Source organism: Equus przewalskii, chromosome 4 (genome assembly GCF_037783145.1).
Source record: "Equus przewalskii isolate Varuska chromosome 4, EquPr2, whole genome shotgun sequence".
Lineage (NCBI taxonomy): Eukaryota > Metazoa > Chordata > Mammalia > Perissodactyla > Equidae > Equus > Equus przewalskii.
This window is the reverse complement of record NC_091834.1, coordinates 48,737,922-48,753,850: the sequence shown is the minus strand read 5'-3', so window position 1 is coordinate 48,753,850 and position 15,929 is coordinate 48,737,922. Positions and strand designations below refer to the sequence as shown.

Here is a 15,929-nt window from a genome sequence, read left to right as displayed (position 1 = left end):
TTTCCAATCTACTTGTTGTTTTTAGTCTTTTGCTCTTTACTCATATATTCAATCCTTTCTTTGGATTTTAATTTAAAAATATATTTATTTTGTATTGCTTGTGGGACACATTGAGGGTCTGATGCTGCTATAAGTTAATTCTGCTAGTTCTCCTTTGTGGTGCTTGATTTCCTACACTTTTGGTGACTTTTGAGTGTGAGTTCCTGTTTCTTGTAAGCTTATCTGGTATTTCCTTAAGGCCTTCCTTTAAGATTGGTGTCCCTCGGAAAAGATACGAAGTTGTTTTTGCCAGTGCTTATAGTTTGTTCTAATCTAGGACCACTTCAAAATAAATTTATGGCTTAAAACTTTTCAGGGAGATCTCATCAAGATGGCAATGTAAGCAGACTCTGAACTCATCTCCTCCCAGGTTACAACTATTTTTGGAAAAATACCCTGGATAAGAAACTTAAAACTGGATAAAAAGAACCCCCACAACAAGGGACAGTCCTGACTAAGGCGGACGAGGTGGAAATTCCTTCTGGAGAGAAAAAAAGCCATCTTCAGCAGCAGCGGAGTTTCTCAGCTGACCAGGTGGGAGCCACCCTAAGGTTCGCAGCCCTTCCTGGAGGGTTGAGGTCCAGAGCAGGGGCTGATACTGCTGTAAGAATCCTTCAGACTCAGCACAAGTGAGACAAGGGTCTTACTATCTGGGTTCTCTGGCTATTAACTGCAGTGGGGAATACCCTTAGAAAAGCCATCAGACAAAAGCCGAAAAGGCCCAGGTCTTAAAGGGCTCACACACAAACTCACCTGTCTCAGCAACCCAAAATCACTAGAGAGAAGGCTGACAGTAGTTTGGTGAAAAGAGACTCACCTGGTAGGCTTTGGGTGCATCTCAGTAAGAGGAGAGACCTCTCTGGAGACTGAGACATTGGTGGTGGCCCTTGTTGTGACCTGGTCCAGGTGTGCTGACACGGACCCCTGCAGATGCCATTGGAGTTCTTCCTCTGGCCTGTTAGCCCAGAGTTCTGCCGCACCTGCTAGAGCGCAGATTTAATCCAGTTCAGCCAGGGCAGGTAGCCCACCCTAGGGACTGGCCCACTCAACAGCAAGCCCTCAGGCTACTTGTCAGCCTGCATTGACTGGGTGCCTTGACCCTCTACAGGTAGGTGAGTGTGTCTACTTCTGTGGGGCAAGGCCTGTGTGAGGACCTGGTGAACTGTGGGGGGCATTGGTGGAGACATGGGGGCCTCAGTAGTGAACTGTTGGAGTATGCTCCAGGGGGTTGGGAAGCGTGCATGGATCAGGACTGTGTTGTCAGTGTTGGTGGCCCTGTGGGGGGTGAGGCTTATCAGGGAAGAAGAGCTGTGCTTCACAAATAGCCATAAAAAGGATCAACTTCACCTTCCAAAACCTGAAACAATTGAGTGCTTCCATGCCTAGGGTAAGCCTCACTCAGCTGCACTTCTAAGAGAACTGAAAATAGCCTTGTAGGCTTGAGGTCTATAGCAACTGTAAACCTGTGAGCCTAGCACTAGCTACACTGGGTACCTACTCAATTAATAGGAAAACTGCAACAGAGGTGTGCTGTTAGACCTTGAAGCCAATGGTGCTGAGGGTCCCCAAACTGGATTTACAAATAGCTGGCCAGAGAAGGAAAGACTAGACTCCCTGTGTACTTGCATGAAGAGCAACTCTGCCACAGCAGAAGGACACAAGTAGCCCACAAAAGGGTCACTCCTGGTTCTTATGGACTGGTGATGAGAGGGAAGCACACTGCTGGGCCTCATAAGGCATCTCATACATAAGGCCACTTCTGCAAGATCAGGAGACATAGCCAACTTGCCTAATACATAGAAATAAGCACAGAGAAAGAGGCATAATGAGGAGACAAAGGGGTACATTCCAAGCAAGGGAACAGGACAAAGCCCCAGAAAAAGCACTAAATGAAACAGAAATAAGAGACCTATCTGACAAAGAGTTAAAAAAAAGAAACGCATAAGGATGCTCAGAGATATTGGGAGAAGACTGGATGAACACAGTGAGCTCATAAACAAAGAACTGGAAAATATAAAAAAGAACGAATCAGAAGTGTAGAATACAATAGTCGAAATGAAAAATTCACTAGAGGGACTCAATAGCAGAGTAGAGGATAAAGAAGAATGGATCAGCAAGCTAGACAAAAGACTAGAGGAAATGACCCAAGCTGAAAAGAAAAAAGAAAAAAGAATTAAACAGAATGAGAACAGTCTAAGGGAACTCTGGGACAATATCAAGCACAATGCTATTCCTATTATAGGTGTCCCAGAAGGAGAAGAGAGAGACAAAGGGGCAGAAAATTTATTTGAAGAAATAATAGATGAAAATTTTCCTAACCTAAGGAAGGAAACAGATATCCAAGTACGGGAAACACAGATAGCTCCAAAGAAGATAAGCCCAAAGAGGCCCACACCAAGACACATTATAATTAAAATGTCCAAAATTAAAGATAGAGAATCCTAAAAGAGCAAGAGAAAGGCAATAAGTGACATAGAAGGGAAAGCCTATAAGGCTATCAGCGGACTTCTCTGAAACCCTACAGGTGAGAAGAGAATGGTATCACATATTTAATGCGCTAAAAGGAAAAAACCTACAGCCAAGAATACTCTGTTCATCAAGGTTGTCATTCAGAATGGAAGGAGAATTAAAGAGCTTCCTGGACAAGCAAAAATTAAAGGAATTTATCACCAAGAAACCAGTTCTACAACAAATGCTGAAGGGACTTATTTAAGCAGGAACACGAAGACCACAAATAGGGACAAAAAAATTATCAAAAAGAAAAATCCCAAAAAACCAGGCAATAAAATCACCAATAAGGGTAAAAATATAGTAAAGGTAGTAGATCAACCACCTGTGAAGATTATATGAAGGTTAAAAGACAAAAGTACTAAAATAACCTGTTTCAATGATAAGAGGGTAATGGATAGACACACACTAAACAGGAGATTAGATATGATTTCAAAAACATAAAATGTGGGAGGAGGGGAGTGAAAAAGTAGAGCTTTTAGAAAGAGGTCAAGCTAAAGAGGCTATCAACTCAATATAGACTGTTATATACATAGAATATTATATAGGATCCTGATGGTAATCACAAATCAGAAATGTACAGTAAGTAAGCAAATCAGTCAGACAAAAGAAATCAAACATATTACTAAGGAAAGCTATCAAACCACAAGGGAAGAGAACAAGAGAAAAAGAAAGGAACAGAGAAGAACTACTAAAACACTGAGAAAGAAGGAACAAAAAGGCAATAAATACATATTTATCAATAGTTACTTTAAATGTCAATGGACTGAATGCTCCAATCAAAAGGCATAGGGTGGCCAGTTGGAAAAAAAAAAAAAAAACAAGACCCATATATGTATGCTGCATACAAGAGACACACTTCAGACCTAAAGACACTCAAACTGAAAGTGAAAGGATGGAAAAAGATATTCCACGCAAATGGCAAAGAAAAGAAAACAGGGGTAGCAAGTCTTACATCAGACAAAATAGACTTTAAAACAAAAACTATAACAAGACAAAGAAGGGCACTACATAATGATAAAGGGAACAATCCAACAAGAAGATATAACACTTGTAAGTATCTATGCACCCAACATAGGAACACCTAAATATATACAGCAATTATTAACAGACATAGAAATAGACAGTAACGCAATAATAGTAGGGGGCTTTAACACTCCACTTACACCAATGGATAGATGATCCAAACAGAAGATCAATAAGGAAACCCTGGCCTTAAATGACACATTTGACTAGATGGACTTAGTGAGTATATATAGAACATTCCATCTAAAAATCACAGAATACACATTCTTTTCAAATGCACATGGAACATTCTCCAGGATGGATGACATACTAGTCCACAAAACAAGTCTCAATAAATTTAAGAAGATTGAAATAATACCATGCAACTTTTCTGACCACAAAGGTATGAAACTAGAAATCAACTACAGGAAGAAAATGAGAAAAGCCACAACAATGTGGAGATTAAACAAAATGCTACTGAACAACGATTGGGTCAATAAAGAAATCAAAGGAGAAATAAAAAAAATTCCTGGAGACAAATGAAACCGAAAATATGACATGCCATAGTCTATGGGATACGGCAAAAGTGATTTTAAGAGGGAAGTTTATACAATTCAGGCCTACCTCAACAAAGAAGAAAAATCCCAAATAAACAATCTAACAGCACATCTAAAGGTACTGTAAAAAGAACAATAAACAAAGCCCAAAATCAGCAGAAGGAAGGAAATAATAAAAATCAGAGCAGAAATAAATGAAATAGAGACTAAAAAAGCAATAGAAAAAATTAATGAAACCAAGAGCTGGTTCTTTGAAAAGATAAACAAAATTGACAAACCCTTAGCTAGGCTCACCAAGAAAAATAGAAAAGGCTCAAATAAATAAAATCAGAAATGAAAGAGGAGAAATTACAATGGACACCTCAGAAACACAAAAGATAATAAGAGAATACTATGAAAAGCTATACGTCAACAAATTGGATAATCTAGAAGAAATGGATAAATTCTTAGAAACATACAACCTTCCAAAACTGGACCAAGAAGAAGTACAGAATTTGAATAGACCAATCACTAGTAAGGACATCAAAACAGCAACCAAAAACCTCCCAAAAAATGAAAGTCCAGGACCTGATAGCTTCCCTGGTGAATTCTACCAAACATTCAAAGAAGACTTAATATCCATCCTTCTCAAACTCTTCCAGAAAATTGAAGAGGAGGGGAGGCTTCCTAACTCCTTCTACGAAGCAAACATTATCCTGATACCAAAACCAGACAAGGACAAAACAAAAAATGAAAATTACAGGCCAGTATCACTGATGAACATCAATGCAAAAATCCTCAACAAAATACTAGCAAATTGAATACAACAATACATTAAAAAGATCATACATCATCATGATCAAGTGGGTTTCATTCCAGAGATGCAGGGACGTTTCAACACTGGCAAATCTATCAATGTGATACACCAAATTAAAAAAATGAGAATAAAAATCACATTATCATCTCAATAGATGCAGAGAAAGCACTTGACAAGATAGAACATCCATTCTCTATATATCCATTATATAGGTAATCTATATCGATTATCCATATGATAAAAGCTCTAAATAAAATGGGTATAGAAGGAAAATACCTCAACATAATAAAGGCCATATATGACAAACCCACAGCAAATATCATTCTCAATGGAGAAAAACTAAAAGCTATCCCTCTAAGAACAGGAACCGGACAAGGATGCCCACTTTCACCATTCTTATTTAACATAGTATTGGAAGTCCTAGCCAGAGCAATCAGGCAAGAAAAAGAAATAAAAGGGATCCATATTGGGAAAGAAGAAATGAAAATGTCACTCTTTGCAGATGACACGATTTTATGTATAGAAAACTCTAAAGAGTCCACTAAGAAACTTTTAGAAATAATAAATGAATACAGTCAAGTAGCAGGATACAAAATCAATATACAAAAATCAGTTGCATTTCTATACACTAACAACGAAGTAGCAGGCAGAGAAATTAAGAATACAATCCCATTTACAACTGCAACAAAAAGAATAAAATACCTAGGAATGAACTTAACCAAAGAGGTGAAGTTTCTGTACACCAAAAACTTAAAATGTTGTTGATAGATATTGATGAAGACACAAAGAAATGGAAAGGTATTCCGCGTTCTTGGATTGGAAGAATTAATATAGTTAAAATGTCCATACTCCCTAAAGCAATCTATAGATTCAGTGCAATCCCTATCAAAGTTCCAACAACAATTTTCACAGAAATAGAACAAAGAATCCTAAAACTTATATAGAACAACAAAAGACCCCGAATAGCCAAAGGATTCCTGAGAAAAAAGAACAAAGCTGGAGGTGTCACACTCCCTGATTTCAAAATATACTACAAAGCCATAGTAACCAAAACAGCATGGTACTGGCACAAAAACAGACACACAGATCAGTGGAACAGAATCGAGAGCCCAGAAATAAACCCACACATTTATGGACAGCTAATATTCAACAAGGGGGCCAAGAACATACAATGGAGAAAGGATAGTCTCTTCAATAAATGGTGTTGGGAAAACTGGACAGCCACATGCAAAAGAATGAAAGTAGACCATTATCTTACACCGTGCACAAAAATCAACACAAAATGGATTAAAGACTTGAATGTAAGACCTGAAACCATGAGACTTCTAGAAGAAAACATAGCAGTACGCTCTTTGACATCGGTCTTAGCAGCATATTTTCAAGTACCATGTCTGACTGGGCAACAAAACAAAAGAAAAAATGAACAAATGGGACTACATCAAACTAAAAAGCTTCTGCACAGCAAAGGAAACCATCAACAAAATGAAAAGACAACCTAACAATTGGGAGAAGATATTTGCAAACAATATATCAGGTAAGAGGTTAATATCCAAAATATACAAAGAACTCATACATCTCAACAACAAAAAACCAACAATCCAATTAGAAAATGGGCAAAAGATCTAAACAGAGATTTCTGCAAAGAAGACATACAGATGGCCAACAGGCATACGAAAAGATGCTCAACATCATTAGCTATCAGGGAAATGCAAATCAAAACTACAATGAGATATCACCTCACTCCAGTCAGAATGGCTATAATTAACAAGACAGGAAACAACAAGTGTTGGAGGGGATGCGGAGAGAAGGGAACCCTAGTACACTGCTGTTGGGAGTGCAAACTGTTGCAGCCATTAGGGAAAGTAGTATGGAGTATCCTCAGAAGATTAAAAATAGTTCTACCATATAATCCAGCTATTCCACTGCTGGGTATTTATCCAAAGAACTTGAAAACACAAATGCATAAAGACACATGCACCCCTATGTTCATTGCAGAATTATTCACAATAACCAAGACTTGGAAGCAACATAGGTGCTCATAAAGGGATGGACGGATAAAGAAGACGTGGTATATATAGACAATGGAATACTACTCAGCCATAAGAAATGATGAAATCCGGCCATTTGTGACAACATGGATGGACCTTGAGAGTGTTATGGTAAGTGAAATAAGTCAGAGGGAGAAAGTCAAATACTGTATGATCTCACTCATATGTAGAAGATAAAAACAACAATAAACAAACACATAGCAATGGAGATTGGATTGGTGGTTACCATAGGCAAATGGGGGAGAGAGGGGCAACAGGGAGGATTACTTTTCAAACTTTCCAGGTAGTAAGGTATTGGATTATAAATCTCATTGAGGACCTAATTGTATTTATAAATTCTTAAGAGAGTTAATTTTGTTCCTCTACCAGCACCAACTTTCAAGACAGACAATTTTTCTTTGTACGATTGGCAGCAGAAGCATAGGTTGTAGGGGGAGGTTGGAGGAGTGTGTTGAGCGAGGACAGCAGGAGACTCTAGGGGACAGAGTTCACCTGTACACTAACCAAGAACATTGCACCATGACCTCTCCAGTTATGTAGGAAAATCATCTGTAAGACTTTCCATATTGGCTTGGCTTGAGGGTTTATTTCACGTTTCCTATGATCTGTGAAACTTTGAAAACTAGACCTCAAGGTTATCTGGGTTTGGCAAATATCTTCAAGTCAAAAACAACCTTTTTGCTTAGTTTTTCTCACTTCATCTTTGGCCTCAAACAATCCTTACCTTTTTGTAGCACTTCTAAATATTTAACTGATGCTATGTACACTGTATCCTGCATTTTTAGTTATTTTCAGGGAAGGTTTTGTTAGGGTATCTAGGCTGCCCAAGAAAAATAATTCTCATCTACTTTTTGTTGTTCTTGCTAAATTCTCTAGTACACTACTCATTCTCCTTCCATTTCTTTCACTGTTTTGAGTATAGTCTTTATTTTTGGTGGTGTTATTACTATCATTTTAATAAGTGGGTGGCCCCAGGAAGAAAGTAAATATCTGTGTTTAGTCAAATTTCTTAAGCTAAAAATTATTAAAAAGTCAAATTTTAATTACTTTAAAAGTGTTAATCTTCAAAATAGAAGACAGCAGAAAATTAAAAAAGTATGAATATTCTTTAGTTTTCATTATTTTGAAAGTGGATTTCTTAAGTGGATCAGTGAAAAAGGGTTTTACATTAGACTGGATCTATAAAAGTGTAGAATATTACAGCTAACATTATGTTAATATGACTAGATGTTTTTATATAATTATATACTTAATTTGTTCTTTCAATAAATTCAACAATCTTCTTTTGAGCACGTGCTATATGTCATATGCCAGATAAAAATATTCATAGATAGTGGATTATTTGACTCAAAAATTAGAATATTTTCTTTTAAAATGTATTTAAAGGGTACGAATATTTTTCTATTTTGGGGTAGTAGGCATATTTTAAATATTATTTGAGACTAGTTATAAAAATTAAGATTTTTAAAATGCAGTAAATCAAAATATCTGAATATAGCACGAAACTTTTAATTTTGCTATTCTTTTAAAGCACTGGAGAGATTTCCAGCCTCAGACAAGAACACATATATTAACATTTTATGAAGAAACGGAAATTTGGATTATATTTATGATATGCCAAATAGTAAAATAAATATACACTAGATAAGAATATTTCTCTGTGGTTTGGCCCACATAGACACATTCCCTGGCCAGTTGACAACTACTCTCTTGGGAATTACGAACATCAAAAAAATTGTATTATTTCTTTGGTAATATCTGCTCTAGATTGAGCTTGGTTATAGCTGTAGCTGTAGCTGTTGCAGCTGGCAGAATTGGTAGCCCTTTAGGAGATAAGACGAGATGGAGAAGTCGGAAGGTATTTATTTTGAAGTGGTATAAACCTGAGTTTGGCAAACATTTGCTCAGATTCTATGGTTTGGGGGACTCTGATCCCTGTCAGTTCCATGGATCCCTGTAGTTAAATTTGCACCAGTGATCTAATGGACATGTATTGTGTTAGAAAGATAAGGAAGAAACAAGTCTTTAACAAAGTATCCCTTTGTTAAATTAGAACCACAATAACTCTCATGTGACTCAAGACTAAAATTCAATCGACTCTTACTGTTGTAATCGAAAGGCATCTCAAATTACAAAAAACCTTGAAAATCCAGCTGGCTAATCTTTGAGCATCTATTAGCATCCCAGTACTTGGCTATCTTAATGACTGGAATAAAGTTCCTGTGGAAACTTTTTTTAAACCAGCTGATAGCAGTACAGATTCATAAACAGAAAAAATGTTGCTGTTCATTCAATTGGATAATTGTTGTTGTTTTTCAAGTCATCAACTCAAAGCCAAGATTTTTTTTTTTTTAAAGATTTTACTTTTTTCCTTTTTCTCTCCAAAGCCCCCTGGTACATAGTTGTATATTCTTCGTTGTGGGTCCTTCTAGTTGTGGCATGTGGGACGCCGCCTCAGCGTGGTTTGATGAGCAGTGCCATGTCCGCGCTCAGGATTCGAACCAACAAAACACTGGACCGCCTGCAGTGGAGCGCGCAAACTTAACCACTCGGCCGCAGGGCCCGCACCATCAAAGCCAAGATTTTTGCAGTGTAGGTTTGAGGATTCTACCACAACAAGAAATTTGATGTCAATGGAATGACATTGTAAAATCAGTATGGAATCTTGCCAAGTGTTGTTTGGTTATTTTTCATAGAAACACTATAATAAACGTTAGCTGTAGTTGCCTATTTCCTACCATATTGATGAATTTTGGTAGGCTTTATTGGGTAGGTGCACCCAATTTAAGACATGGACCAATGAAGGTAGAGTCCCACTGTTATAAAAAATTTATTAGCATAAAAGAGTATGTCTTTTTATTTTGGACTAAACTGATGTTCAAAATAATCTCTTCATATTTAGAAAGATGACATCGCAAGCACAGTGTTACAGCATACCACATTGCAAATAATACAATACAACAATTTATTAATTGATTCAAGTTTAAGAATGATCTACTTTTTTAATACATTTTAACAAGCTCAAGGTATCCTTATAATAATATCACTTATTTATTTTTATTCTTACATAGTTTCTGAAGATAGAGAGAAAGTTCCAGTTGTGTTAAATCTGAATACAGCGAATCTGTTTAATCTTACATATGCCTATGGGATGTTTTGTTCTAAATTCTCTCATAGAATCCTATATTCTCACTATTAAAGATTTATCACGTTTAATCTTAATTTTTACTTTTGTACCTTCCCATGAAACTGTAAGCTTCACGAAGGCAAGACCATACTTGTCTGATTCATACCATATCCCCATTACTTAGCACAGTTTCTCTCTCAGAATAAGCTCTCAATAAATATTTTTGAATGGATAATTGATTGAGCAAATTACTTCTTGGTATGAGAGAAGGTTTAGCATTTTTTCTCTGCTATATAAACTAAGAATATTCCTCTCTCACATAGATAGCTAAGAAAAACAGAAAAATAATCAAGAAAAAAAATGTAGGTATACATCATTTTAAGCTTGCAGCTATTTATGTCCTCACCTAGGAAGTTTGTTTTTATTTCTTTAGGCTCTGGTGTTATTCAACCTTATTTTTGTAGTTGTGTTGGGCTGATTCTCATGGCTACAGATGGAGCTAAAATTAAGTAGGAATTGGAAGAACAAAAGAGAAGCACTGGATTTCTGCCACCAATCTTCATCCTTCACTAACCTTGTAGATTATTTTCCAAGACCGTGGCAACATCCTTAGAAATAACTGATGAGATAGACGATACAAAGAATACAAGCCAAATGTCCCATAAATCTAGAAGCAAAAGCCCTCTGATCCAAGCAGACATTGTTATGACATCCTGTACCTGCCTTCATAAAATTCCCCAAGGTAAACACATAATTCAGGCAAAGGATACCTCTGGAAACATTTGTCAGTTGTTCAGCTTTTAAGAATGGCTTTGTGTTAGATTTGCAATGAATAGCATTGAATATTAGTTTTGGCAAATGACCTAATTTTCAAGAGTAACGTAATATAAATTGCTTATTTTAAATGGACATTTTTCTAGACCTTAGTACCTTCTTAAACTTTCCCTGACAATAATAATTCAATTTGGAGACATGTCTGACTGGGAGGGAATTCCATCTCCCATGAGTCACTTCAATCATCTTTCTAGTCAAGGAGGCAAAAGTCCCCATTTCAAAAGCAAGTGTAGAAGTGAAGTACTGCAGAGTGAATGGAGAACGGACTAGGAAGTTGAAGACTGGATTCTAGTCTTGTCTCTGTCACTTAGTATATATATGTGATCCTGGCTGAGTTAAAAATAGCTGTTCTGATCCTCAGTGTCTGAATTTGTATTTATGATTCTCCCTATCTGACCTACCTCATTGGAAATAAAATAATGAACATGAAATCTCATTATACTCTAAGATGCCATCCACATTTGAGATATTTCACTTATGTATCAAGGTAAGTGTCAGACTCAAGAATGTTCTAATTTGGAAACAGATTTGGAAGGATAATAGCCATGAAAATAAAAAAGAGAGAGAGAGAAAGAGAGAGAGAGAGAATGGGGTGGTTGAAAGAGAAAAAGTTTCATTTTAAATAGTAGTATGATCAGAGGTCCTAAAGTGAAAATCTACAACTGGGAGGAGAGAAAAATGAGAATGCTAGAACCACATAAGACTTTCATTCCTTTGGCCAAGAATTATAGTATATTTCTTAAATGAAATCTGTTGTTGCTTAAGACTGTCAATGAGTGACTTACAGGCCTGGGAAGACATACCCTAAAAGGTTTTGGTGGCCAACTTTTCTCGAATGGTAATCAATTAAAAATATTTTTCCTTGTGCCCTTGACTGACAGTTTTGCTGAGCTGAGTTGTAGCCAAGAAGAGAAGCCAAACCGTCTGAAGCATCTCAGGTCCTTGCTCATCATGGGCAACTTGTTTTTTCATATGGTAAATGACACTCTCAAAGAAGCAATGCCAAGTAATTCAGTTGAGCTAAGACTTCTTAAATGAAACGATGCAACTTTTAGGGGGAAATTGCTGAAAAAGTATAGCTTTTTAATAAACTCATTTAATTAGAAAAGCATGGAGAAATCCCTTAAAACTTTACTTTCTTTTTTTAAAAGAGGCATTTTGACCACATATGTTTAGCTTTATGTTGTTAAAGATTATACAAACTTAATCTTAGGCAATGCTGTAGCGTCAGTTTAGAAGGAATTCAGATGATAGCCTCCTTTTTTCTCTTCTCCTTTAAGTTTTCTTTGAATGGAGAAAGGAAACAAGAATTATCAAAAGTGAAGAGTGGTTCCATTTATTCTCTTATCCATAGGACTATGAATGAAAAAAACCTACCTGGTAGGTCCCCAGCTAAGTGGTTCTACGGTATATCTTTTAAAGTATTTCCCATATTACAGCTACCTATATTCTTTTTAGAATTATGCCGTAGACATTCCTTGAGTTCGAAAGGAGTGGCTAATATGCCCAAAGAATAAAGTATTCCTCAAGTTCTTCCATTTTTATTTTCCACATTTGCCACTCCTCTGCTAGTGAAGCTACTCGGAGAGGTCTCGGTGAATCCATGAATAGTCACTGGTAGTCTTCATATATTTTAGTGGCCCATAAAATTTAAAACGCTGTTAAACTCATTCAAACAATTAGGTCTTACCCATTTTGTGGCTGTTGAAAAATGATTACTTGCTCTGATTAATGAAAAATTGTAAAGTAGGTTGAAGGGTTTTTTGGGGGGGCAGTTATTTTCTTTATTTCTGAAACAGTTGCCTGATAAAATAAAAACAGACATCAAAATAAAAATATTTATTGTGGTTTTATTAGAATTATGTTCCCTGAAATGTTCAGTAGTGTTCTCATGGTCAAACATTTGTTTCAATAAAAAATATGAAGAATGTTAGTGCATTAAACTATGTTGTAAAGTATGACAAATTCAGATTAAGCTACTTGGAGACTTGGAAATCAAGGGTGTGTCCACTGTGTAGATAGGTTTTTATATCAGTTAAGAATTGTATTTGGCTACCACTGATGGACTGCTGACTAGAATGATTTAAATATATAGTTTTATTTTTGTCAGTCAATAAAAAGTATGGAGATAGGCAGATACTGATATCTGTTCAGTAGCACAAGAGTGTCAGGGAGTCTGTGACCAATTTCTTAGCCTTCCACTTATGGTCCCCAAATGGCTGCTGGACGCCAAGACATTACAACCAGGTTTTGGGGAAGAAAAAAAAGAAAGGGGGAAGTATAAAACAGCACCTGTCAGCTGAACTAACTTTTCCAGAAGTCTCATCCAACTGTTCATTACATCTTGCTCATGAGATATGTTTACATCTTATTGACCATCTTTTGAGCAAGTGAAGCTGAGAAATGTCTTTTGTTTTTTGTCTTTTTAAGGAAGATTAGCCCTGAGCTAACATCTGCTACCAATTCTCCTCTTTTTGCTGAGGAAGACTGGCCCTGAGCTAACATCCATCCCATCTTCTTCTACTTTATACGTGGGATGCCTACCACAACATGGCTTGCTGAGCAGTGTCACGTCCGCACCCGGGATCCAAACTGGCAAACCCCAGGCTGCCAAAGTGGAACGTAACCACGGCGCCAATAGGCTGGCCCTGAGAAATGTACTTTTAGCTGGGTACATTGCCTCCTCCTATCCTCTTTTACAAAGGAAGGAGCAAAAACATGGGTATTATGCTGATAGTGAAGAGTTGCTGCTATATATATGTTATATTTCAGTAACATCTCAGACCCTGCTTTGGAGTTAATCACCCAAAGTGAAAGAGAAGAGACAAAACTTCATCTACCAACCACCTTATTATAGGAAACTGAGTTGCATCTCCCATTGTTGATGGAGCAATGATTAAACCACACTCTCCTAGAAGGGTAGTTCTGGGAAGCTCCAGTATAAGACAGACCCTCGGCATTCAATATTTGAAGTTTCCATTGTTCAAGACCAACCTTGAAGGTCCATGACATATAACTTGAGATTTTTGTCACATCAATTTTAGCTCTCTTTATACCAAGAGGTGTAAAGGTTTCTAGGGCTGCCAGAGTGAACTACCACACACTGGGTGGCTTAAACAATAGAAATTTATCGTCTCACAGATCTAGAGGCTAGACATCCAAGATCAAGGTGTCAATGGAGTTGATTGCGAGACAATCTGTTTCCTGCCTCTCCTAGCTTCTGGTGGTTTTCTGGCAATCTTTGCTGGTCCTTGGCTTGCAGATGCATCACCCTGGTCTCAGCCTTCATCTCTATGTGGTGTTCTGCCTTTATCTTTGCATAGTGTCCGTCTCTATCCAAATTTTCTCCTTTTATGGGGATACTATTGAATTAGGGCCCAATGACTTCATCGTAACTTGAATATATCTGCAAAGACTCAATTTCCAAATAAGATTGCATTCTGAGGTACTTGGAGTTAGGATCAACATATCTTTTTGAGGGGACATAATTCAACCCATAACAGCTGCTATACAAATTACTTAGTCAGAAAAGAAAACTTTAGCATTCACATTGCAACAAGCTTTTTTCTCTTCCTCCATTTTATGGGGAAATTTTAGACTGTAGGGGTATTTAAGAACATTTAAGGGCCTACTCAACAGCATACATTGGAAATATTGCTTTTAGTATATTATCATAAAAATGTATGATGTGTCTGGATCAAGTTAGATTGCTCTTAAATCTGAAGACATAGGTTTCCCTCACATTATGACTGTTCGGTTAACCACTTTCCATCATTACCCTCACTTTCCTCAAAATAACACTTTATTGGGAATAACAACTTTTTTTCATCCCAAACACACTGAAAACAATACACTAAATCAACAATATAGTTTCAGGAAAAGACACACTTACCTCTTCCTTAGCACAATAGTTTCTAGTAAAAGAGTATCATGTGGAACAAACTCAAATTGATCATCATGTTTGGATGAAACAAAACATTTTTGCTCCATGTTAAAATGCTAGGTGAAAAGGAAGACCGTATCTTTTGAATCTTCAGTCTATTTTGTATGTTCCCACGTGTTTTGAACTGCTCTCAGGTTTAGCCTTTATTTTGTCATAGTCTTAAGGAAAAGAAAATTTCTACCCAGTAGGTTGAATTGTGTCCACCAAAAAGATAAATTCAAGTCCTAAACCCTGGTATGTGTCAATATGAGCTTACTTGGAAATAGGGTCTTTACAGATGTAATCAAGTTAGGATGAGATCATAATGGAGTAAAATGGAGAACACCATGTGAAGACAGAGGCAGAGATTGGAGTGATGCATCTACAAGCCAAGGATGCCAAGGATTGCTGGCAATTGCCAGAAGCTAAGAGAAAGGCATGGAACAGGTTCTCCCTCAGAGACTCCAAACAGCTTGCCAAGGCTTTTGGATTGATTTTGGCTTTTTGGCTTTCAGAACTAAATAAGAGAATAAATTTCTGTGGTTTCAAGCCACCCAGGTTGTGATGATTTGTCACCGCAGCCCTTGGAAACTAACATTTGCAGCGTTCCAATTTTGATATCAACATGCCTGTCTCAAGATAAGCACCAACTGCCACCCCTTATCCAATCTCTTCCTTCCTTGGTGAGTAAAATAAAGTTCATTACAATTTATATTCAAACTTTATTTTACTTAACACTATTGTTTATTATTTACATAAACTTGTTTTTTATCATTCACTTGATATGTATATTCCAATCTGTGAAAACTGAGTATTTTGGATTGGGATAATATATTTTACAATTTCCCTTTCAAATTAATGAATTTTGTTTTCAATTTATGGCTTTTCACTTTAGAGCAAGTGTTTCGGGAACAAAATTAAAATCATTAAATGAGACACAGACTTTACTATGATTCTGATGGTCACAGTGTTGAGTAAAGAAAAAGTGTTTCCAGCAAGGAGAAGGTAAGTGAGTGTGTTGGTTTTTGGGAAAACGATAATGTATTATTGGAAACACTTCTAATTATTTCTACAATTTAAAAAAATACATGTG

General features: G+C 36.8%; 1 long non-coding RNA gene across 1 annotated transcript; it reads left to right on the top strand.

Moving 5' to 3' along the window:
- Positions 1-353: 353 nt before the first annotated feature.
- On the top strand, positions 354-15,519 carry LOC139082810 (uncharacterized). The gene is made up of 3 exons (XR_011539067.1): positions 354-573; positions 6,901-7,064; positions 13,345-15,519. It is a non-coding gene; the product is annotated as an uncharacterized lncRNA (long non-coding RNA).
- The last annotated feature ends 410 nt before the right edge of the window (positions 15,520-15,929 follow it).